Source organism: Podarcis cretensis (genome assembly GCF_951804945.1).
Source record: "Podarcis cretensis genome assembly, chromosome: 2".
Classification (NCBI taxonomy): domain Eukaryota; kingdom Metazoa; phylum Chordata; class Lepidosauria; order Squamata; family Lacertidae; genus Podarcis; species Podarcis cretensis.
This window is the reverse complement of record NC_137171.1, coordinates 17,509,368-17,535,717: the sequence shown is the minus strand read 5'-3', so window position 1 is coordinate 17,535,717 and position 26,350 is coordinate 17,509,368.

The window sequence follows — 26,350 nt, the reverse complement described above, 5'->3', positions numbered from 1 at the left end:
GGAAGTTTAGACAACCAATCGCATTGGGAGTGGGAGTGGCCCAGACCTTCAAAAATGTATATAAGCAGTTGCTTTGCCCCCGTTGTCCAGTTCTGTTACTTCAATAAAGGTTCTTGCTATTGTCACTGTGTCTTGCCTCATGGGAACCCACCTACACTTAGAATCATAGAATCATAGAGTTGGAAGAGACCACAAGGGCCATCGAGTCCAACCCCCTGCCAAACAGGAAACACCATCAGAGCACTCCTGACATATGGTTGTCAAGCCTCTGCTTAAAGACCTCCAAAGAAGGAGACTCCACCACACTCCTTGGCAGCAAATTCCACTGTCAAACAGCTCTTACTGTCAGGAAGTTCTTCCTAATGTTTAGGTGGAATCTTTTTTCTTGTAGTTTGGAACCATTGCTCCGTGTCCGCTTCTCTGGAGCAGTAGAAAACAACCTTTCTCCCTCCTCTATGTGACATCCTTTTATATATTTGAACATGGCTATCATATCACCCCTTAACCTCCTCTTCTCCAGGCTAAACATGCCCAGCTCCCTTAGCCGTTCCTCATAAGGCATCATTTCCAGGCCTTTGACCATTTTGGTTGCCCTCCTCTGGACACGTTCCAGTTGGTCAGTGTCCTTCTTGAACTGTGGTGCCCAGAACTGGACACAGTACTCCAGGTGAGGTCTGACCAGAGCAGAATACAGTGGTACTATTACTTCCCTTGATCTAGATGCTATACTCCTATTGATGCAGCCCAGAATTGCATTGGCTTTTTTAGCTGCCGCGTCACACTGTTGGCTCATGTCAAGTTTGTGGTCAACCAAGACTCCTAGATCCTTTTCACATGTACTGGTCTCAAGCCAGGTGTCACCCATCTTGTATTTGTGCCTCTCATTTTTTTTGCCCAAGTGTAATACTTTACATTTCTCCCTGTTAAAATTCATCTTGTTTGTTTTGGCCCAGTTCTCTAATCTGTCAAGGTCATTTTGAAGTGTGATCCTGTCCTCTGGGGTGTTAGCCACCCCTCCCAGTTTGGTGTCATCTGCAAATTTGATCAGGATGCCCTTGAGTCCATCATCCAAGTCATTGATAAAGATGTTGAATAAGACCGGGCCCAAGACAGAACCCTGTGGCACCCCACTAGTCACTCTTCTCCAGGATGAAGAGGAACCATTGATGAGCACCCTTTGGGTTCGGTCAGTCAGCCAGTTACAAATCCCCTGAGTGGTAGCATAGTCAAGACCGCATTTTACCAGCTTCTTTACAAGAATATCATGGGGCACCTTGTCAAATGCCTTGCTGAAATCAAGGTAGGCTACATCCACTGCATTCCCTTCATCTTCCAGGCTTGTAATTCTGTCAAAAAAAGAGATCAGGTTAGTCTGACATGACTTATTTTTCAGAAATCCATGCTGACTATTGGTGATCACAGCATTCCTTTCTAGGTGCTCACAGACTGTTTGCTTAATGATCTGCTCCAGACTCTTCCCTGGTATTGATGTCAGACTGACTGGGTGGTAATTATTTGGGTCCTCTCTTTTCCCCTTTTTGAAAATAGGGACAACATTTGCCCTCCTCCAGTCTGCCGGGACTTCGCCTGTTCTCCAGGAATTCTCAAAGATGACTGCCAGTGGTTTTGAGATCACATCTGCCAGTTCTTTTAATACTCTTGGATGCAGTTCATCTGGCCCTGGAGACTTGAATACATCTAAACTAGCCAAGTATTCTTGTACTATCTCCTTAGTTATTCTGGGCTGTGTTTCCTCTGCTGAATCATTTGCTCCAAATTCTTCAGGTCGGGCATTGTTTTCTTTATCGGAGAAGACTGAGGCAAAGAAGGCATTGAGGAGTTCAGCCCTTTCTGTGTCCCCTGTTTGCATTTCACCATCTTCTCCTCTGAGTGACCCCACTGTTTATTTGTTCTTCCTTTTGCTACGAACATACCCATAAAAGCCTTTTTTTGTTGCTTTTAACCTCTCTAGCAAGCCTGAGTTCATTCTGTGCTTTAGCTTTTCTGACTTTGTGTCTACACGTGCTGGCTATTTGTTTGAATTCCTCTTTGGTGATTTCCCCCCTTTTCCATTTTTTTTACACATCCTTTTTTAATCTTAACTCAGTTAAAAGTTCTTTAGATAGCCACCCTGGCTTCTTTAGGCACCTTCCATGTTTCCGTCTCATTGGTATTGCCTGAAGTTGTGCTTTTACTATCTCCCTCTTAACAAACTCCCAGCCATCATGAACTCCCTTTCCTTTTAGTATCACTGTCCATGGGATCTCACCCAGCACTTCCCTAAGTTTTATGAAGTCGGCTTTCTTAAAGTCAAGAAATTGAGTCCTAGTATGCTTGGCTGCTCCTTTCCGCTGTATAATAAACTTCAGAAGAGCATGATTACTCGCGCCTAATGATCCTTCCACTTCTACCCCACTAACCAGGTCATCAACATTGGTTAGGATCAGATCTAAAATGGCTGTTCCTCTTGTTGCTTCTCCCACTTTCTGGACAATGAAGTTGTCTGCAAGGCCAGTGAGGAATCTGTTTGACCTTATTGCTCTTGGCTGACATCCAGCAAATATCCGGGTAATTGAAGTCCCCCATTACTACTATCTCCCTTCCTTTTGCATGCTTGGCCATCTGTTCCAGGAAGGCATCATCTATGTCCTCCGTTTGGCTTGGGGATCTATAGTAAACTCCCACAATGAGATCACTGTTATTCTTCTCTCCCTTAATTTTGACCCAAATGCTCTCACTTTGGCTTTGAGGTTCTAAATCTTGGATCTCTTCACAGGTATACACATCCCTGACATATAACGCCACTCCTCCTCCTTTCTTGTTTGGTCTGTTTCTCTGAAATAGATTGTATCCCTCCATTATTACATTCCAATCGTGGGACTTATCCCACCAGGTTTCAGTGATGCCTATTATGTCATATTTAGTTTCCTGTACCAAGAGCTCAAGCTCATCTTGTTTATTTCCCATGCTTTGTGCATTAGTGTACAGACATTGAAGTCCATTAATCATTCCCCCGTGTCTCTTATTTAAGGATTTTTTCCTCCCACCACTAGGTCTGCGTGCTGTTTGCTCCATTTGGTCTATGACATTTGGAAGATGATCTTCATCAATTGATAGACTCCTATCTTCAGGAGCACTGTCTCCCTCATTCTTCATTCTTTATACCATATTATATGTAATTCAGGGTTCTTTCAAAGTGCATCCCTCGATAAATCCACCCCATGCCTTTACAGCCAGAAATCTCATCTTTCCAACCTCCCCATAAGCCAGAACTACTGAGTCATTTTTGGAGTACTGGAATGGATGGATCAGTTAATTTCTGTTCTGTTCCAGTTTTGCATGCATCTAAAGGCCATTTTTTCCTCTTTCTTGCAAAGGGTCTTTAAAAAAAGAAAAAGCACAAAGTATTTGCATTTAAATTGTACACATTTCCCTCTAAAGTATGCATTTGTTTACATTCTTTCTCTAAAGAGAAGCATTTCTGTATCCATTTTATAAACTGAAAGGACATTGCAAAATTCAGAGAAGTGTGCAATCTGACTGATAACTGCATTCCTATCTGCATACGGACCTGGGATAGGTAAATTAGATCAGTTTTATTTAAAATACAGATGAAAGCTTTGTGGACATTATTTGGGTTGCAAATTCTGAACTGGAGTGTGATTAGACAAAGAACCCCTTTAGGATCACACTCCTATTTTTTGTAATTTGTGCATGGTAATGAGGGCCAGAAGTTTCCAATACCTGACCTAATTTTTTTTTTATAAAAAAATTTAAAACACACATTCAAGTGAGAGGACCTAATGAGACTTTTTCAGGATCTGGGTCCATCTGGAACACTTAGACCTGTGGGTATAGGGCAGTATATACAATTAATTAATTAATTAATTAATTATCTAGTCTACTTCATAGTTAGTGTCCCATCAGATGGCTCTGGGAAACACTCAAGCAGAGCATAAATGCAATGAGTTATTCCGCTATTGTTTTCCCTCCAGCAAGTGGAATTCAGAGACTGTTTGCCTCTGAGGTTTATTTAGCTATCATGGCTAATGACCATTGATAAAACTTTTTATGGTAATTCATGAGGATACATAGCATTGTTTGTGTATGGTATTTTGCACATTTCTACCAGATTGCTCTAAATTATCGATATGTAAACAAAATAAATTTTAGGAAACCTAGGAGCACTGATTATCCAGGGCAGCTTGAGGTCAGACGAAATCCAATTTGTCACGTACATGGTTGCATGTGCGTGAGCGACTTCTAAATTGACTGGAACAACTTAATTTAAAAGGCCAGGCAAAACTGTGGCTAGCTCAATGGAAATCGTTCAGCAAGTCAATGTGCCCCCCACACATACACTGAGTCGAGAGCAAATGGAATTTGACAGTGCAAAGCGAGAGGAATGGAATTAAAAATACAAGGCTGAAATAACACAGTTTTCCAGTGGTCTTTGTAAGCAGTGGGGAGTTCACAGTAGTCTTCGAAAGATAGCTTTCAAACAAGAGGACTGGAGTTGTACACAGTCCCTGAAAATTTGTTCAGTTACAAATGTACAGATTGAGAAGGAAGCCAGTAGTGCAAACTTCAGTGGAGAATCAACACTGAACCCAGAACACAGCAATGTACATACAAAGGTTGCAGAAAGCTAGCATGACATAATGATTGCAAGCATAAGACATATTCTGAAAGTCCTAAGTGCAAATCTTCAGGTCCCTATACTGGTGTAGCATACACAACTATGGATTAAAAAAAAAGGTAATGGACCCCTGGACAGTAAAGACCAGTCAAATGCAACTATGGGTTTGGGGCACTCATCTCGCTTCAGGTCGAGGGAGCCAGCTTTCCGGGTCATGTGACCAGCATGACTAAACCGCTTCTAGTGCAACAGAACAACATGACGGAAACCAGAGCACACAGAAATGCCGTTTACCTTCCCACCACAGCGGTACCTGTTTATCTACTTGCACTAGTGTGCTTTCGAACTGCTAGGTTGGCAGGAGCAGGGACCGAGCAATGGGAGCTCACCCTGTCGCAGGGATTCAAACCGCTGACCTTCCGAATGGGAAGCCCAAGAGCCTCCGTGGTTTAGACCACAGCGCCACCCGTGTCCCTTTTTCTGTGAGTTGCACAGTGATGAGCCACTGCCACACCTAAAGCCCTCTCCACAATGCTGGGCAGAAGGTGGGCAGGTAGTTTTATCCATTGCCAATAGCTGGAGTGGCTTAGAATTCAGCAGATCCTTGGCCTACCCAACTTAATTCGTTCTGGAGGTCTGTTCTTAACCTGAAACTGTTCTTAACCTGAAGCACCACTTTAGCTAATGGGGCCTCCTGCTGCCGCTGCACCACCACTGCATTTCTATTCTCATCCTGAAGCAAAGTTCTTAACCCGAGGTAATATTTCTGGATTAGCGGAGTCTGTAACCTGAAGCGTATGTAACCCGAGGTACCACTGTATATCCCTTCCCCATCCCTTCCCCAGAAGCACCCTGTTTCAGGTGCTTCCACTGGTTACCACCAAAAGTAGCTTTCAGTGGGCACCAGGGGTGGCCCAAGACATTTTGGCACCTGAGGCGAACCACAAAATGACAACCCCCCCTGCCATGGAAGACAGAGTAAGTAAAGATCTACATCAGGAAGGAGGGTGGAGGAGACCAGCAACCTCCTATTCTCTAAGAGGCTGCTGTAAAGGCAGGATTAGATGGGGGCTGCCAAGGAGATGATACTGATACTAAGGTGGCAGCAGCAGACACTGGAGGCTCGATCGGCTGCTGTTCTTGCTCTTGCCACCTGAGGTGGGTACAGAGGTGTCCTCTTCTGCAGCAAAGTTCTCAGGTGGAACAATTGTTTAGGTGAGTTCATCTGTTAGCAAAACACCATTGATTCATCTCTCAGCAAGAACAAGATTTTCCTCCAGGCAAACATTCGTTTCAGTTTCTGAAAAATGAAATCCTACTTCAGGGTTCTAGGAGCTTCTTGGGTGAAACATGCCTTAATACCAAGATAGATTGATTTTATTGAAAACAAAGGGGGCGGAAAGGGAAAAAAAGAGAGAGAACTGTACACCTATGCTGTGGAAAACATTCATGAAAAATACAGCAACATGATCCAAGAGACCTATTCATCATTTGTATGCATGTGTCTTAAACTCAGGATCTTATAAACGGTATCTTATTTTCAAACTCCATGTGGTTTGCAGACTCCATTTTGAAGCATTTATCAGCATTTGATACACTCTCGGTTCCTTTCTGCATTCCTCCCAATGGAAAACGAAGCTCATATGTAGTTACTCTTAAGTTTGCCAAGAATGGCCCCCATTCAATCACTTTCTGCCTCACCCACATCTTATTGAGTTGGTTTCAGAGTTGGTGGGGGACTAGGAAGTGTATCAGTTGAAGGGAATCTGCCTTCTCATTTTCTAACAGACTAATAATAATAATAATAATAATAATAATAATAATAATTTATTATTTATTCCTTGCCCATCTGGCTGGGTTTCCCCAGCCACTCTGAGCGGCTTCCACAGAGACCAAAAATACAGTAAAATGTCACACATTAAAAACTTCCCTGAACAGGGCTGCCTTAAGATGTCTTCTGAATGTCAGGTAGTTGTATATCGCTTTGACATCTGCTGGGAGGGCGTTCCACAGGGCGGGTGCCACTACCGAGAAGGCCCTCTGCCTGGTTCCCTGTAGCTTTGCTTCTCGCAGTGAGGGAACCGCCAGAAGGCCCTCGGCGCTGGACCTCAGTGTCTGGGCAGAATGATAGGGGTGAAGACACTCCTTCAGGTATACTGGGGATAAAATCCCGTGAGGAGAAAAATTGTGAAACAAACTCCATTTACCATGTACAGCAATGGGCATTGCACTTTGGTAGTCGACTTAGGCTCCCCCAAGAAAGTTGAGCATCTTTGAGTGGAGGAATCTGTCACCTCCTCTGCTGAAGCAAGACAGTGACCTGTGAGCAAATTTTTTTTCTAGAACGTTCTCACTGCCATGCTACTTACTGTGCCTGGTTGCGTGCCCCTAATAGCTTTGTATATTCAGGTGCTGGATCAAGTTAAACTAAAAAAGGAAAATGCCCTCTCATTACACACCCATGCTTGCACATCCGCACACGCACATAGGTGACATTTTCAAAGGTTTAAGTATTTGCATTATTTTAATCTAATGACATTCCAAGGCATTATCCGGTTTCTGAGAGAAAGTTGGATTGACCACATTCACATCATTAGAGGAACCTCCTGTAGAATCCAGCAAGTCATAACTTCCTTCCTGAATGTCAATGAGATTGTTATGTTGGCAAAGATGGAGAGGAGGAGATAAAAAAACTAGTTAAAATAAATAGATAAAAATGTCACTATCACTTCATTCCGGGGAAGAAGTCACCAGGAGGAGGGTGTCACATTATTTGACTAAGAAATAGAGGTTTTGTTCATGAGCTTTGGATTTGGGCCCCCATTTTAATTATATTTTTGCATAAAAGCTAAATCCAGATAGTTTGAAACGGGTCCTGCTGTACCCAGTCTGTCCAGGTACAGGCACACAAAATGCATGTTTGGAATCTATCGCCTCAAGTTGAGTAACTGCTATTTAGTGGGGGGGGGGGGTAATACTTGACATTTGTACAACACTTTCAAGTGTTCAAAGCAGTTCAAATCCATCATGTAGCTGTAATCTTTACAACAAGGTAAGTCAGGATAATTAAGTATCCTCCATATTGCAGCTAGGAGGCTGAGGGAAAGTAATTTTCCTAAGGCTACCTAGTGACTCATGGCTGAAGCAAGATTCAAACTAGGGATTAGAGATGGGAGAGAAAATGAACTCAGTTTCCATGTAAAGGTGACCTTACCTATTTTGCCTTTGTGTGCCAAGGCCCCGTGACCTGCAATTTACTAGTGGGTAAATCGACACACGGACAAGTGGATTTTGGTTGATGGGTTCGGACACGGGTGGCGCTGTGGTCTAAACCATTCAGCCTAGGGCTTGCTGATCGGAAGATTGACGGTTCGAATCCCCATGACAGGGTGAGCTCCCATTGCTCGGTCCTAGCTCCTGCCAACCTAGCAGTTTGAAAGTATGTAGATAAATAGGCACCACTCTGGCAGGAAGGTAAATGGCATTTCCGTGCGCTGCTCTGGTTTCACCAGAAGCGGCTTAGTTATGCTGGCCACATGACCCGGAAAAACTGTCTGCGGACAAACACTGGCTTTCTTGGTCAGTAAATTGAGATGCCACAACCCCAGAGTTGTTCACGACTGGACTTAACTGTCCTTTACCTTTACCTTTACCTTTTTAGGCTACAACTTTATTGGTTGTAGATGCGAGCGGTTTGGCTTAGGCATTGGGTGAAGCCAGACTATATCTTGACTCCCGCCCATCTGCACGGAGCCTAACTAAGAGTAGACCACCAAGAGGGGGAGCCCTATGATTTATATCAAATAGGGACACCCTGGGGGTCCCTGTTGGGGTTGTGGTATGGCCCTAGCACATGTCTGGGCATCAGACAGAACCCACTCCCCCGGATCCCTTTAATAGGATACCCATTTTGAGGAGGGGCAGATGGAGGCTAAAACCTCCCTTCTATCCAAAACAAAGGCTTACCCAATGCCTAACCTCACAAAGTTGTGACGATTGCTATGAGTTAGGCGAAAACCAAGTGGCTGGAGCTAATTTGCCAAGTGGAAACAATTCCTGCCCGGCCCCAAAAATATGGCAGACGACATTTGTCCATAGAAAGGTCGTATCACAGCAAAGCATAAAAGAGGGTGGGTGGGAGATCTGGTGAAGGGCACAAGAGGATGGGCTCCTGGCCGCGCCACTGCTTAAATTTCATGTGGCCATGCCCCACTGGCACTGATTGGGCAGCGAGGTCTGACTAGTGCCAGTCTTTGTTCCCAGCTAGATTACTGTGGGGCCCAATGCCTGGCCATAACACCACCCACCGATCAAGGTACGCAGACTTTCCAAAACAATATGTGAAGCTAAATGAAAATTCTCAAAACATTGCAATGCAATCCTCCAGTCAAGTAATGTATACAAGAGTGTATATGCTAGGGTAAAGTGTTAATATAAATGCATGTATTGGTGAAAATAACAGGAAACAAAGCATTGTACTGGAGGAAATTGCCTTACAAAAATGTGTATATGTGTATATTTTGCACACAAAAATCTGTTCGTAGTTTGCACTAAAATGAATGAACTTTCACAAGGACTTTTTCAATTTTTAAATAATAATAATCACAAGCTGATGTGACATTGTGAAGAATTGAATATAAGATTTGGGGGGGGCGGGGATGGAATTTGAGAGATTTGCCCATCCTTATTAAGGGCCTTGATTCATAGCTCAGTCTATTGGCCACTACACTGCACCAGCTCCCAACATCAGCTGGGTCTATCCCAGGGGTCAGCAAACTTTTTCAGCAGGGGGCCGGTCCACTGTCCCTCAGATCTTGTGGGGGGCCGGACTATTTTTTTTTTTGGGGGGGGGGGATGAACCAATTCCTGTGCCCCACAAATAAGCCAGAGATGCATTTTAAATAAAAACACACATTCTACTCATGTAAAAGCACACTGATTCCCAAACCATCCGTGGGCTGGATTTAGAAGGCGATTAGGCTGGATCCAGCCCCTGGGCTTTAGTTTGCCTACCCATGGTCTATCCAATGCATTGACTTTATCTGCTGCGTCGTGAAATGTAGTTGCACAACAGCTGCTGACATTGCATCCTGTCTGTGAAGATTGGAGCAGCACAGACAGGCCTTCATCAGTCTGGATGACCTTGATTGTGAAGAGATCTCTTGCGCTTGAGGAAATGAGTGAGGCTGAGTGATAGCGCTGACTTAGTTGATCTAAATCACTCTAAACGAAATGCTTCGAAGTTGTTGGCTTGTTGATGGGGAAAAAAAACCCTGCACTAAACCCCTAACATCTCTGCAAGAGGAACGCTTCCCTGTACTGTTTGTCTGCAAATAATGGAAATTGTGAAATCAGCCATGCAGGAGCTCAGAGTCGTTGTTGCTAAGTAAATGACTGTGAGCAAGGGTGAGGGGATTTGAGGTGCTTCCTCCACTTCCCTCAATCAAAGCGCAATGGCAATAATTTGGGTGAGTTGGATCAGGGACCCATCATGGTGCCTCAATAACTGCTGGAACGCTGAAGTAGGGTTTTGCTTCTTTGCAAGAGAAACCAATCATAAGCCTGGGGAAATGCCCCCCCCCCAAGTGGCAAAGAAGATCCCTTGTTTTAATGGAGAGCTCCAGCTTTCAGCCAGAGTTGTTGTGGTTTTTCCCTCTTCAGTCACCGTGTTCGCAGGGGAGGCTGTCGATAGAAATAAAACAAGTTTGCTGCACGTGGTTCTCTGACTTTGCAAAGTTTTATTTTTTATGCTCCCTGTAAGCCTCAGCGCCTAGGACTTGCCGATCGAAAGGTCGGCGGTTCGAATCCCTGCGGCGGGGTGCGCTCCCGCTGTTCGGTCCCAGCGCCTGCCAACCTAGCAGTTCGAAAGCACCTCCGGGTGCAAGTAGATAAATAGGGACTGCTTACCAGCGGGAAGGTAAACGGCGTTTCCGTGTGCGGCTCTGGCTCTGGCCAGAGCAGCGATGTCACGCTGGCCATGTGACCCGGAAGTGTCTCCGGACAGCGCTGGCCCCTGGCCTCTTAAGTGAGATGGGCGCACAACCCCAGAGTCTGTCAAGACTGGCCCGTACGGGCAGGGGTACCTTTACCTTTACCTTTAGTCTTACAGGCAGAGGGCACCTCCCTCCTCCAGTTTTTCTAATCACTTTACAGGCATTTACCAACAAACAAAGCTTTAAGGACTATATTGCAAAGTTCCTTCTTCTTTTTGCTGTCTCTTCAGTTTGCCTTAATTTACTTGACTTTTTGCTTGGTTTTTCCTCCTCCCACTTTTGTTTTATTTTTGTTCAAATCGAGACTGGTTTAATTCTCTGTTTGCTTATTTATCCCCCTTTCCTACTACACCCCATATGGTAGTCTGATTTACTCACTGAGTTTTTGCTGTGTTGCTTAGACTTTCCATACCCTTCTCTATATCCGCCAACCCCAGTTCTCATTATAACGAGGAACAAAGAGTTTGTTGCATACAGAATGCACTGAAACCTGAAGCACATGCTTATTTGAGCATAGCACAAAGCATTTGAGAAACCTGAAGAATGAGGTCCAATGCCAAGGGCCTTCTGGCAGTTCCCTTGCTGCAAGAAGCCAAGTTACAGGGAACCAGGCAGAGGGCCTTCTCAGTAGTGGCACCTGCCCTGTGGAACACCCTCCCACCAGATGTCAAAGAGAACAACAACTACCAGACTTTTTGAAGACATCTGAAGGCAGCCCTGTTTAGGGAAGCCTTTAATGTTTGACAGAATTTTAATATTCTGTTGGAAGCCGCCCAGAGTGGCTGGAGAAACCCAGCCAGATGGATGGGGTATAAATATACAGTGGTACCTCGGGTTACATACGCTTCAGGTTATATACACTTCAGGTTACAGACTCCGCTAACCCAGAAATAGTGCTTCAGGTTAAGAACTTTGCTTCAGGATGAGAACAGAAATCGTGCTCTGGTGGTGCGGCAGCAGCAGGAGGCCCCATTAGCTAAAGTGGTGCTTCAGGTTAAGAACAGTTTCAGGTTAAGAAGGGACCTCTGGAACGAATTAAGTACTTAACCTGAGGTACCACTGTATTATTATTATTATTATTATTATTAGTATTATTATTATTAGTGGTGAATTGGGATAATTGGGTGTCTTCCCTACCACCATCTGAGCAGAAGCACAATGCTGATAATCACCGCTGCCCTCTCTTGGATCAGGGCCTCCACAAAGCCACAGATGACTCTGCCACCTTGCTATTCTGTACCTTTTGTACAGAATACATGCATGCATTCATAGATCTCTGTGTTTCTCAGTCCACAAGCTTTGCCAGCCATGAGGCTGTCCCAAATACTGCCTGTGGGCCACCGAAGATGTCTGGACTATTTTTCATTAAAGCTGAGGTGCAGCAGGATTTGGCTTCATTGAAATTTTGACAAAATTCTACATTGCTCTCTTTTAACAAAAGCAAAACCCAGAACTCTGCAGGCAGCATTGCCCAGGCAGGCGCATTATGTAACTCATGAGAGCAGCAAAATAACATGATTGTCAAGGCAAATCTTTATTGGCAGCAGCAAGCAGGGTAAGGGCTGGCATGGTGTTGGGTCCCAGCATCAGTTCATCATTCCGCAAGCCCCATGCTGATAGAATAGATCTGCTGGGTTTGGACCGGCCCCAAATCTGTTCCATGGGAGTCAGCCAGTGTTGAACCCTGCTGTGGTGCAAGCCAAGCGACCAGCATGACAATTCCTTCCAGGCAGATACCCCAAGTTTGGGGTTACAGTGGTCAATCCTCCCCTCAGGCCCCTTATGGAGACCCCCCCCCATACTCTGTTGAGTATACCATTTCCACCCTCATATGAACAGTGTTCTATGCCTAACAAACGAAGGCCATAATCTTACCAAGGGAAAGACAAAAACAAAACACCAACCAAGCACCAATCATGTTGAGAGGGAAAGAAATCCTTTCTGGCCCAGCCAATCAGCAACCCAATATTTCTCTGTTAAGGCTCTAACCCAAGGGTGGGCGGGTTGGAAGCTCTCGAGGCAAAATGGCCCTGAACTTCAGAGGAAGCAGCCTTATATAGGCTTTCCCCTCCCCTTTGCAAGGGCTCATGGGACAGTTTTTCTTTCCCAAGAACCTGCCACACAAACAAGATCCTGGGCAAAAGCTTGCCCAGTATTTTGCTGCAGTCTATGGGTCACAGCAGCAATGGGCAAAGGCACCCCATGCTTCTTGGGCATGGAATGAGGCTTCTAGGCAGGGTTACACTGTAAGTCCTGTATCGGAGAACTGTAGGGTTGCCATATTTCAAAAAATAAAAAGCAGGACACCCCAAAAGTCTTTTTTAGGAAGACCCCAAAATTGTTGAGCTTTTTTGAGACAAACTGAAATTATGGAGCTTATTTTTTACAGGAACACGAAAAAGTGCTTTTTAGATTGACTTGCCTAAGATCTGTCTTTCAGAAATCCCCCCCAGACATCAATTCCGCCTTTGAAATCCCGGTACTGTGGTTTATCAGAGGACATAGACAGGGCCTGTAATGCCGGTTGGACAGCACCAGAAACGAAGACCAGTGTGAAGCTGCAAAGTTAAAAACAATGTGCATTCCCCTAACACATACAGTACATATAATGCACACATATCGTCATCACAATTTTTGTGTGTATGCTGCCTTTTCCTAGCAAACCATGTGCAAGGAAGCTCATAATATCAAAATATTTACATAAAACACTAACATATGCAAGGCACAACAAAATTTAAATCATGATAAACAATAAGCTAATGAAAACATCTCATATTAATTCATATACAAGAACATGAAATTGTCCATTAAACTATATGCAAAACTATATGCACCTCATAGTTGCCTTTGACTGGACTTAGCTGTCCAGGGGTCCTTTACCTTTACCTTAATACATAGTAAGGTCTAATAATAAAAGTACAAGAAGTAATACAGAGAAGAGCTATAATAATCCATCTCCAAAACCAAGCAGCAATATATATGATAAAGTTACCCGATTTTTTTCAGTGAATTTGGGGACACTTTTCAACTTCAGTAGGAATGATAGGATTTTTTCAGGGGACTGATTTGTAAATCCGGGCACTGTCCCTGGGAAATGGGGATGTCTGGTAACCTTAATATATGGTAAATAACAAAGGCACATTATGCTCAATCCGGGTCTCTTCTATGATTAGGGAGAGTGAGGAAGCTGCAGAGAAGTGTACCTTAAGCTGTTCCCCTCTTTTGTGGTGGAGACACTGCCCCATTTACACTGTCGAAGGCAATTTTAGCTGCCAGTCTGGGTACCCTTTGTGCATTGAATGGGGAGGGGTACTTTCTTATCCTTTGCCTCATGCAGCAAAAGGTCTCCAGCCAGCTTCGACTATGCCCTTCAGCTCCTTCATCACCCAAAGACATTTTCATGCTTTTCTCCCATTATATTGTTTTTGCCACAACATCTCTGACATACTGTCCTCCATCATTTCTTTTCATCGGAATTCGTTTTGCTCAGTTAGCACCTTGTGCTACAAACCATTATTTGTGGAAAGCACAACAGCCCACTGTGTCGCAGGATTTTCAAAAACAAGTATAAGGTAAAGGTAAAGGTACCCCTGCCCGTACGGGCCAGTCTTGACAGACTCTGGGGTTGTGCGCCCATCTCACTTAAGAGGCCAGGGGCCAGCGCTGTCCGGAGACACTTCCGGGTCACGTGGCCAGCGTGACATCGCTGCTCTGGCGAGCCAGAGCCGCACACGGAAACGCCGTTTACCTTCCCGCTGGTAAGCGGTCCCTATTTATCTACTTGCACCCGGAGGTGCTTTCGAACTGCTAGGTTGGCAGGCGCTGGGACCGAGCAGCGGGAGCGCACCTCGCCGCAGGGATTCGAACTGCCGACCTTTCAATCGGCAAGCCCTAGGCGCTGAGGCTTTAACCCACAGCGCCACCTGCTGCTCCTCACCAGCCATTTCAAATCTTTATTCATTCAACACTTATTAGGGTAGGCTGCCCAAGGTCTTTGACTACCCCCATTTTGAGTGAAATACAATATGACTTCTTCCTGCTGCTGTAAATTGACCCTGATTGTTGCCATATGTATCAGTTTCCCTTCGCTGTGTGTCATTATTTTCCACTGCCGTGAGGCCTTCAAATCAGAAGTACGGAAGGGCAAATTTCTACATAATTAAACCTGGTAAACAGCAAAGCGCAACAGTGAAAAACATCCATTGAATGCTTCCAACATCTCAGTGTCCATCAACTTTTAGATGGAGAGCAAGGACAGGCTTTTACACAATTTCATAATATTTTCATATTTTCCTCTCATAGGGAATCGGGATAATTCTTTGGTTTGATCTCCTGTCAGAAGAGAAATCATGGTAAACAAGTGCACAAATCTATTACATTGCTGACTCTTGACTATGGAGTTTTTGGTAACTTGATTCAGGGATGGGCAGACGTCAGGCTTGGATGATCCATTTTTCCAGCTAATGTTATTCCCCCTAGCTTTATTCATTTGAACTCTAGGGTCAGTCATGTGGACCTGGGCGCAAAATAATAGCTTGAGGGGAGGAAGGTAATGCAGAATATTCCAGTGTGGTGTAGTCATACTAAGACTTGGGAGACCAGGGTTCAAATCCCTACTCAGACAAGAGGTCTGCTGAGTTAGGGTTACCATATATAGTTACATATATAGTTACATAACTTGTAACATGTTAAACAGTAGTCGGGAAGATGAATAACACAGTATTTGGCAGCAACAGAACTGCAGCAGAATGGAAACAGCACTGATGGTCATGAATCCATGTTGGAATGGAAATCACTACATTCTTACATGCCTATGCTAGAGGGAAGAGAGGAATACGAAGGAGGAAGGAAGGTCTGTGCTTAAGAGGACTGTTAATTCACAGAATCTGACCTTTCATCAGACTTTACGATCGTCAAAGCAACCTGCAACTGAAACAGCTACAGATATGCCGTGGGGGAAGGGGACAAAGTCATGGCAATATGTAAAAAAAAAAAAAAAGCAATAAAAAGAATGTCTAATAGCATTACAGTCATCTACTGGAAGGGACGCAGGTGGCGCTGTGGGTTAAAGCCTCAGTGCCTAGGACTTGCTGATCGTAAGGTCGGCGGTTCGAATCCCTGCGGCGGGGTGCGCTCCCGCTGCTCAGTCCCAGCGCCTGCCAACCTAGCAGTTCGAAAGCACCTCCGGGTGCAAGTAGATAAATAGGGACCGCTTACCAGCGGGAAGGTAAACGGCGTTTCCGTGTGCGGCTCTGGCTCTGGCCAGAGCAGCGATGTCACGCTGGCCACGTGACCCGGAAGTGTCTCTGGACAGCGCTGGCCCCTGGCCTCTTAAGTGAGATGGGCACACAACCCCAGAGTCTGTCAAGACTGGCCCGTACGGGCAGGGGTACCTTTACCTTTACCTTTACATCTACTGAAACATCCATAATCTACTCGATGTCTAGCCTTTTACTAAAAGAAAAGGACCAATATCACCATTGAGAAGGACCTCAGCCACCTTTCATTTGTCACTTCTCAGACTGTGGGGTTTCTTTCTTCAGATGATCTTAAATCATGCAAGGAGAAACAAAAGGGAACATGTCCTTTCAGCTATGCAGGGCCTAGACCGATACTTTGAGTCAGTACTTTAGGTACACAAAGCAACTGGTGATCCGTGTAGATGAGAGGTGAAGAATCTCAGTCCCAGGGCTTAAATTCAGCTTGCCATGCCTCTATATGGCCCCAGCCAAGCCCCTCTCTCTCTGCAGTTGACATCCCTCACTGGTCTTGCTTCACACCCTCCTTGAGTATTTTGGTCTGGCTGGAAGGTGCCCTTGAATCCTGATTGCTTCTTGTTTTCCTGGATGGAGGGTAGAGAGGGGTGTGTGAGTGTGTAAATTACCCTGTTGTGCAAAGGTAAATGTTGCATTCATTATTCTACCTGCTTTGGCCTCTGGCTTGTGGCCCTCAGAAGGTTACCCAGAAGAGAATGTGGCCCTTGGGTTGAAAGAGGTTCCCCTTGTTAGGTTTCCATTTGTGCCACTGTGCAGTGCTTAGAGTCGCAAGACTCTATTTACATTCCAGACATTCCAAACTGTTGGAAGTCTCATGGGAGACGGATGTTGATATTACTGGTTTCCTGTTTCTTTGTACCAGTTGGTCGTCTGCTTTCACAGAGAGAGGATGTATATTTTTTTCTGTCTGCGTAGGTAGAAATAAAACGTAGCAATGTAGCTCATATTTCTCATCCTTCTGCTGCTGTTTGTATGCTCTGTGTAATGGGAACGTGCCTAGAGCCTCATCAAAGGCTTAGGTAGGTCGTTAATCACCGTTGGAGGACGCGACCAGAGGAGTAGCTTGGCCGAACGGAGTTCCAACACCCCCATCCCTGGGGAATATTTATTAAGGATAAGTGTGTTGTAATCCTTTTACACTGCCACTCTCAAAATTCAAGCCGCTGTGCTCCAGGAGCTTCTGCGTGACTTAGAGTTTCTGGACATTTATGGAATTCTTGATCATTTGGTATATTCAGTAATTTTGATACATGCAGAAATTGGTAAGTGGGTCATGAATCATTCCTTTTTATGCTTATCCTCCCCAACAGCATCAGGACCACCTCAACCCTTATACCCATGCACAATACAGAGCCCATCTGGAAGAGTGCTGTGAGTTGCCCCCCCCCATGCCATCACTACCTTCAGCTGAAGGGCAGTTATTTAGGGTCACCAGTCCCATGCTGTGGAATACTCTTCCAGCAGGGATTTGGCAGGCATCTTTGCTATTGACATTCAGGTATTTCTTGAGCACTTTTTTGTTGACAGGTGAATGCAGCTGTTTAAACTTAATTAATCGTTTGAATTATTATTTTGCATTGTTTTCTGGTGTTTTACACTCTGTTGTACTCGTATGCATTGTTGTACACAGCCTTGATATTTTAATGAGTTGGTGGTATATACATAAATAAAATAAGATGAAGTGATTCATATTGAGGCTCTCAAGGCTATCCAGCAGAGATTCTAGGCCAGCATACAGTCTAGCACAGTGTTTCTCAAACTTGGGTATTCAGCTGTTTTCAGACTACAGTTCCCATTATCCTTGGCCACAGTCTTGCTAGCTAGATGATGAGGGATGCTAGCTAGGGATGATGAGAGTGATAGTCCCAAAATAACTGGAGACCTGTTTGACAAACAGTGATCTAGCATATGGGGTGGCTAATGTTCTGGCCTCCAGATATTCTTGGACTCCAACTCCCAGCATTCTTGATCATCAGCCATGCTGGCTGGATCTGATGGGAGCTGGAGTCCCAATCTCATGGACCAAACTGACTTTCAGTGCATATATAGACAAAGAATCCCTGGATCCTTCTTGTTGTTTAGTCGTTTAGTTGTGTCCAACTCTTCGTGACCCCATGGACCAGAGCATGCCAGGCACTTCTGTCTTCCACTGCCTCCGGCAGTTTGGTCAAACTCATGCTGGTAGCTTCGAGAACACTATCCAACCATCTCGTCCTCTGTTGTCCCCTTTTCCTTGTGCGCTCCATCTTTTCCAACATCAGGGTCTTTTCCAGGGAGTCTTCTCTTCTCATGAGATGGCCAAAGTATTGGAGCCTCAGCTTCAGGATCTGTCCTTCCAGTGAGCGCTCAGGGCTGATTTCCTTCAGAATGGATCGGTTTGATCTTCTTGCAGTCCATGGGACTCTCAAGAGTCTCCTCCAGCACCATAATTCAAAAGCATCAATTCTTCAGCGATCAGCCTTCTTTATGGTCCAGCTTTCACTTCCATACATCACTACATCACTACATACATCACTACTGGGAAAACCATAGCTTTAACTATACGGACCTTTGTTGGCAAGGTGATGTCTCTACTTTTTAAGATGCTGTCTAGGTTTGTCATTGCTTTTCTTCCAAGAAGCAGGCGTCTTTTAATTTCGTGGCTGCTCTCACCATCTGGATCCTTAGGAAAACCTATATCTATGGTCAAAGCTCTGCTTCCCTGGTTATTAATATGTAAGGGCTTATACTGAATAAAATGGACTTACTTGTGCAGACTTTATCTATTGTGAAGAGAAAAGCAGATGTTAAGAGCCTTTATTGAAGCACTTATTTTTTCCTACTTTTCATCCTCAGTCATTTTTCCACCATCTGACTTGCCTATATGTAGGCGTTTATAGACTAATTTTACAAGAAATGACCTCCAGAACCTCATGATCTGCCTTGTATGGTTTTCTTAAACTATTGGTAACAAAGTCATTAATGCAAGACATATTATCAATTAACAGATACTGCTGTGTTGAACTCAATTATCTTTTCCCTTTCTAATCACTTCCAGGCTACACTCCTCAAACCTCTCTCCATCCAGAATTTCCTATGGAATGCAATGGAACTAGCCTGATGTATGTACCGTATTTTTTGCCTTATAGGACACACTTTTTTCCCTCCCAAAATGAAGGGGAAATGTGTGTGCGTCCTATGGGGCAAATGCAGGCTTTCGCTGAAGCCTGGAGAGCCGGGCTCCCAAGGCTTGCGGATGGCAGCCTGCGGGCTTTTCAGGGAATTCCCCCATCTCCTAGAAAAGCCAATAGAAGCCACGCAGCCCTTTTAAAGAGTGTGCGGCTTCTGCGGGAGGTGGGGAATACTCCCAGAGCTTGTCGGGGCTGGTGGGGGAAGGCTTGCGGATAGCAGCCTGTTCTGGGGGCTGGGGTTGGGGGAATCTCAGGCTTCCCCCGCCCCAGCCCTGCGCCTGGGGAAAAAAATAATTTCCCCCCTTTATTCCCCCCCCCCAAAAAAAAACTAGGTGCGCCCTATGGGCCGGTGCGCCCTATAGGGTGAAAAATACAGTAACTTAAGGAGTGTGGCTTCATGTTTGTGTTGCTTGTGGGCTAGCAGTCCCATTTTAGAAACAGTAATACACATGCTATTCAGTAGGCTGAACAGCTGGCTAAAGAACATTTCATTACATTGGCTGAAGGACATTAGATGGAGACTTTCAGCCAGCTATTTAATTCAGACGCTATTGCTATTTTCTCTTTGTTGAAGGAATAAATGGAGTCAGAAATGGAGTATTTTCGCTTTCTTGCTTTGTGACAGAATATGGAGGGCAAGAATGGAGGGTGAGCATGTCTTTGGAAAGTGAGTACCAGGTGATGGACTGAGATCTCCTAGTAGACTTGCAGAGGGATTTAAGCAGAGAATTGGTGTGATTTTCTTTCAGCCGTAAATTTCAAGAAAGAAAATTGTACGAAAATGCTGTACTGTGGTAAGTGTCTCCGGACAGCGCTGGCCCCTGGCCTCTTAAGTGAGATGGGCACACAACCCCAGAGTCTGTCAAGACTGGCCCGTATGGGCAGGGGTACCTTTACCTTTACCTAAGTTAGCAAAAATGTATAAGACAGGTACAAATATCTGTTGGAAATGTAAAGAATGCCTTCTTTTTCTTTACAGATGTCAAAGAGAAAAACAACTACCAGAGTTTTTAATGTTTAATAGACTATTGTATTTTAATATTTTGTTGGAAGCTGCCCGGAGTGGCTGGGGAAACCCAGCCAGATGGGTGGGGTATAAATAAATTATTATTATTATTATTATTATTATTATTATTATTATTATTATTACAGATGCATGGGCTACTTAAATCCACTCCACCCCTGTTCTGGCTTCTTCATTTGGTTGAGCTACCCTATTGGCAGGGCAGGCAGTATCTGGTTGTCTTTTGAGGGGTGTTGAGAGACATGTTTTGCTCACCAGCTGATTGGGTTTACTAGCAGGTTTTTCTCCTACTCTGTACTGATGTGGTGACGGATGTATCAGGGCGGGGAGTAATCATTGCTGTTGTTATTTAGTCGTGTCCAAATCTTCCTGACCCCATGGACCAGAGCACACCAGGCACTCCTGTCTTCCACTGCCTCCCGCAGTTTGGTCAAACTCATGCTGGTAGCTTCGAGAACACTGTCCAACCATCTCGTCCTCTGTCGTCCCCTTCTCCTTGTGCCCTCCATCTTTCCCAACATCAGGGTCTTTTCCAGGGAGTCTTCTCTTCTCATGAGGTGGCCAAAGTATTGGAGCCTCAGCTTTAGGATCTGTCCTTCCAGTGAGCACTCAGGGCTGATTTCCTTCAGAATGGATTGGTTTGATCTTCTTGCAGTCCATGGGACTCTCAAGAGTCTCCTCCAGCAGCATAATTCAAAAGCATCAATTCTTCAGCGATCAACCTTCTTTATGGTCCAGCTCTCACTTCCATACATCACTACTGGGAAAACCATAGCTTTTACTATACGGACCTTTGTTGGCAAGGTGATGTCTCTGCTTTTTAAGATGCTGTCTAAGTTTGTCATCGATTTTCTCCCAAGAAGCAGGAGTCTTTTAATTTCGTGGCTGCTGTCACCATCTGCAGTGATCATGGAGCCCAAGAAAGTAAAATCTCTCACTGGAGTAATCATTAAATAGGGTAATTGGCCATACTGGCAGGTAGGTGCAGGAGACCAAAGGACCCTGAAATAATCGTTGTTACTTTAAGATGCCCCATCTTGAAAAGAAGAAGGTACTTAAGAAATCACACGGAGCCTTCTTGCTAGTGTCCAACCTGAACCTTGCCTTTACAGCTAACAAATGTCAGCAAAGCTTGGAAGCTGATTTCACCTTTCTTATATAAAAGGCCTGCCGGTGATTGCAATTCATCATTCTGCACCTAGACATACCAGGTCAAAGTAAGCCCAATGCCTCATCCTGACAGGACTGTCCACATGTATCTCTCCTCACGCAAGCTGCAGATAACCTTCCTCTTGCTCCCAAAACAAACAAAGTTTGTCTATTGGCTCTGAATCTTGAGCAGCTAAAGTTAAGGGTATTCCTGGAGGTGTGGAAGCTACAGCTGACTGAAAATGGTGTCCAGAAAATCCACTACCTTTTGTTTTCAGGCTGAGACATTGGTGTGTTGTTGGGGAGGTGTACATTTTGTTGTATGCCGTGAAATTTTTCGTGCCTACTGTTAGGAACTGTTAGGAGACCAGCCTTGTCCCCCTAGACCACCACTGATTTTGCTGAATAACCATAATGGTAATAATTGTAAATCTTTTAGTCACATTTTGCATTCAGGTATCTCAGTGTGAATCAGACATTAAAAACCAGCAACCCACACTATGCAATGTGATCTTTTACAGTCCGGTTACCCACATTTGGTACTTTTTGATCTCTTTCGACCCTGCTGAAAACTCCACAGGGATCATTAAAACTGTAACCTTCAGTCTCATGAAATGGAAGGATGGTCTTCCCTACCCTGTGATGCTGGCGAGCAAGTTCAGATTTGGGGAGCTGGGGGAACCAGTTCATCTTTCTGCATTATAATCCAAAACAGCTGATGAGGGGCCAGCTCTGTTTTTTAAGCTTGGAATGAGTTTTTAAGCTTGGCATGCTGACCTGTTGGTTAATATTCTCAGGAGAAAGGATTTTTATATGGCCCACTTTATGCACTCATTAATCTCACAGCAATTTCATGATGATAAACTAATACTACCAGGAGCCTTTGTAAAATTAGGCAGTCGAATAAACAAAACAAAACAAAGTGCTGGGTTAGTAGAATCCCAGATTACAATGTTCACTCAGTGAGACAGAATACAAACAGGTCATTCACAGACACGTTTTAATATGAATTCTGTCTTTTTACTTCTTATCTAGGAGTACATGAAGCTGTTTATACCATTAGACACCATGGGCATTATCCAACTAACTCATTCCATCGGCACAAGGATTTCCACTTGTGCAGTGAATCTTCCCCTTTCTCTTCTTCCCTTGGATACTGCCCCACTGGTCCACCTAGTTCAATATTATAGGGAAAAGGTAAAGGTAAAGGACCCTTGGATGGTTAAGTCCCGTCAAAGGTGGCTATGGGGTGTGGTGCTCAGCTTTCAGGCTGAGGGAGCTGGCGTTTGTCCACAAACAGCTTTCCAGGTCATGTGGCTAGCATGACTAAACCACTTCTGGCACAATGGGACACGGTGGCGGAAACCAGAGCACATGGAAATGCTGTTTACCTTCCCGGTACCTACTTATTTACTTGCACTGGCGTACTTTTGAACTGCTAGGTTGGCAGGAGCTGGGACAGAGCAACGGGAGCTCACCCCCTCACAGGGATTCAAACCGCCGACCTTCTGATTGGCAAGCCCAAGAGGCTCAGTGGTTTAGACCACAACGCCACCCGCGTCCCTAGTTCAATATTATCTACACTAACTGGCAGCATTTCCTTGGGTTTCAGGCAGAATTCTTTACTAGCCATGCTCTGGTGCTAAGAATCAAACACAGGGTTGTTCCTACCACTAAGCTATTGCCCCACCCAGTGAATTTCAGTAAACACTCTCCCCCCAATTCTTTGGTTGGGCTGGCAATTGACTCCAAGTCCTCTGTCATCCAAAGCAAAAACTGAGACCTCGAGAGCATGTGCTAATATATTGCCTGTGGCTGCATTAATTCTGGGAGATGATAAATGCATGCTTTGGTTTGTGAACATTTCGGAAGTTGAACGGTCTTTCAGAATGGATTAGATAAGATACGATACGATATCTTTATTGTCATTGTCCCATGCAGAACAATGAAATTTAAAAACTACATAAAAACTACATAAAACTACCACAGAACTACATAAAACTACATAAAAACTACATTACGATTAGGTTCGAAAACCAAAGTACCAATATTTTAAAATGCAGGCAAATGCTTTAGTTTGGAATAATATATTTGTTTATCTTTAATGGAAATAATTTGTGTCCAGAGGAATGACAATCTGAACTATATGGGGATCTGATTCCAATCTGCAGCTATGGCTTCTGGCACCTTGAAGTGATGCCATTGGTTTGTGCTGGTCAGCTGTGGTCCAATGTATAAGAGAAAGGCAGGAACCGGAAACTGGAGGCTGTATCTCCATTCCCAGCTCTGGACCTTGAAGTGATCCAAGGATGGAGATAAGTTCTGGACTAATACTGTATAGTAGGATGAGAAGAGATAAGTGAAAAGGGGGCAGAGAGTTACAGCAATCAACATGGACACATAAATGAAAGTCCATTACTGTCAAGTTTTCTGCCCGAATTACTTTAGTCGTAACCAGTCCAATGGGCCTTATGAGCTAGATAAGCATGCCAAATAAGGCACAAAACCTTTTGCCTTTAAAAGGGTTCTATTGATGTATGTTGTTAACATTACTATAGTATAAAATCAACATCTGCCAATGTGCTTACAGCACTGCTTTTGGAAATGTATTTATCAACCTTTACATTTTGATGACAATATTCCTCTTGCAAATGGAGATCCCTTTGCCCATCTGAAAGCACAACCACTCTTAGCAAATTCCATTCTTAGAAACAACAGAGGAACCTGCCTTTTACCAAGTCAGGACATTTGTCCATCTAGCCTCATATTGTCCACACAGACTGGCAGCAGCTCTCCAAGTGTTCAGAAAGACATCCTTTTCAAAAGGCTTGGTGCTCACTAATTATAAAATACTTTTGTCTTTTGAAGTTGGTATGACTGATTGGTCTGGTTTGACTCAGAATGGTCTGGGAGCATGGGTTTGGTGTGGTGGAGAGAGAATGGAAATCATTATGGGGAAGGCCTCCATTTAAAATGATTTATCCATGAACCAAATAACTTTCCCTCAAGCTTATCTACTACTGCTATCTTAGCTCTTGGAAGCTTCTCCATTGTGTTGGAGGGACTGCCAAGAAATTGGGAAATATGCCCATATGTGGTAGAACTGTTGGAAGCTGAGAGAGTTTGGGGAGTAGGTCTTCAGAGAAATTTGTTTTATTACTCAGCAAATGGCGCAGCCTCCCTCACCACAGACTCATCTTAAGCTGTATAGTAGACCCTCCGAGTGTCCCTATCTTCCAGGGACGTCCCTGATTCAGAGAAGCTATCCCGGTTTCTGATTTGATCCAGAAACGTCCCACTTTTCTTTAGGATGTCCCAATTTTCATTGGAGAAATGTTAGAGTTATCCAACCCCCTGAGCCATCTAAAGGCAATACAGGTTATTTTTAATGTTTAATGGTTTATTACCTTTTCATATATGTTGGAAGCTACCCAGAGTGGCTGGGGCAACCCAGTAAGATTTGTTGGATATAAATAGTACAACTATCATTATGGAATGGGACGTCCCTATTTTCATCGGAGATAGGTTGGAGGGTATGGTATAGGAAGGAAGGAAATCAACCCTGAGTGCTCACTGGAAGGACAAATTCTGAAGCTGAGGCTCAAATACCTTGGCCACCTCATGAGAAGAGAAGACTCTCTGGAAAATCTCTGATGCTGGGTAAGACTGAGGGCACAAGGAGAAGGAGACAACAGAGGATGAGATGGTTGGACAGTGTTATAGAAATGACCAAAATGAATTTGACGAAACTCCGGGAGGCAGTGGAAGACTGGAGTGCCTGGTGTGCTCTGGTCCTTGGGGTCACAAAGAGTCGGACATGACTAATCAACTAAACAACAATGGTATAGGACTTGGATGATAAGGAATTAGTAATTTACCATGAATAGCTCCCGTTGCTCGGTCCCTGCTCCTGCCAACCTAACAGTTCGAAAGCACATCAGAGTGCAAGTAGATAAATAGGTACCGCCCCAGCAGGAAGGTAAACGACATTTCCGTGTGCTGCTCTGGTTCGCCAGAAGTGGCTTAATCATGCTGGCCACATGACTGGGTAGCTGAACGCGGGCTCCCTCAGCCAATAAAGCAAGATGAGCACTGCAACCCCAGAGTTGGCCACGACTGGACCTAATGGTCAGGGGTCCCTTTACCTATGAATAGTACAGACAGAACCAAGCACTTAGCCTACATTCTTGTATTGACTCCTTGCAGCAGTGCAGCAACAGTGATCTGCCTGTTCACTGCTTATGTCAGTGCAACAACCCGGGCTATTAGTTGAACCCTGTGCATTGTCAGGAAAGTGATTTATTTTGCCTCGGAACCAACCAACCTTTTGCATGTACATCTTTAACTTTTGCTGGCCAAGAGCTTTTGCGGTAAGTGGGTGAGTGCCGAGCGAAGAAGAGCTAGCTCATTGCAACCGTAATTACTGCCAAGTTAGATAAATTAGGTTGTCAAAAGCTCACACACATTTGCTGCAGGATGTAGAGGCCCAGGATCTCCCACTGCAATGAACAGTACTTTACAGGCATCATTATCTCCCTGGTTCGATGTCTCAGAGATTCTTTTATACACGTATCAGCAGAAGATTTTATTGGGATAACCAAAGCAGAGTCACCTAATACAAGTTGTAGAGATGCTTGCTTCATCTTGTCTCTTTATGTCTCTTAACGTTTCTTATTTAATTACAGTGAGCATGACACTGGGCTGTATCAGTTTAACCCCACTGGGTCTGAAAGATGAAAGGCACTCAGAAGCTTCTCATTCTTTCAGTCCCACAGACGCCACCATACTGAGATTGTGCAGTTTTTAAAAAGTGCTTGAATCAGCCCTCCATCTCATACAGTAACAATTTGGGCCAGCTTATAAAAAATGAAAAGGAACATCAAGAAAACATATGGGATGCCAGCTCTTCTCCTACATCAACACAGTTCTAAATGTCAGGCAGTTGAGTTTAGAGATATAAATGTTTGACTTTGTATAATGACATCTGTAGACTGTGTGGCGTTAAAATTCTGGCTGAAGATTTCCCTTACAACATATGCGCAGCTGCAGAGTCAATAAATTAAACATCGTTTTATGCTAACCTATGTATTTAGCATTAT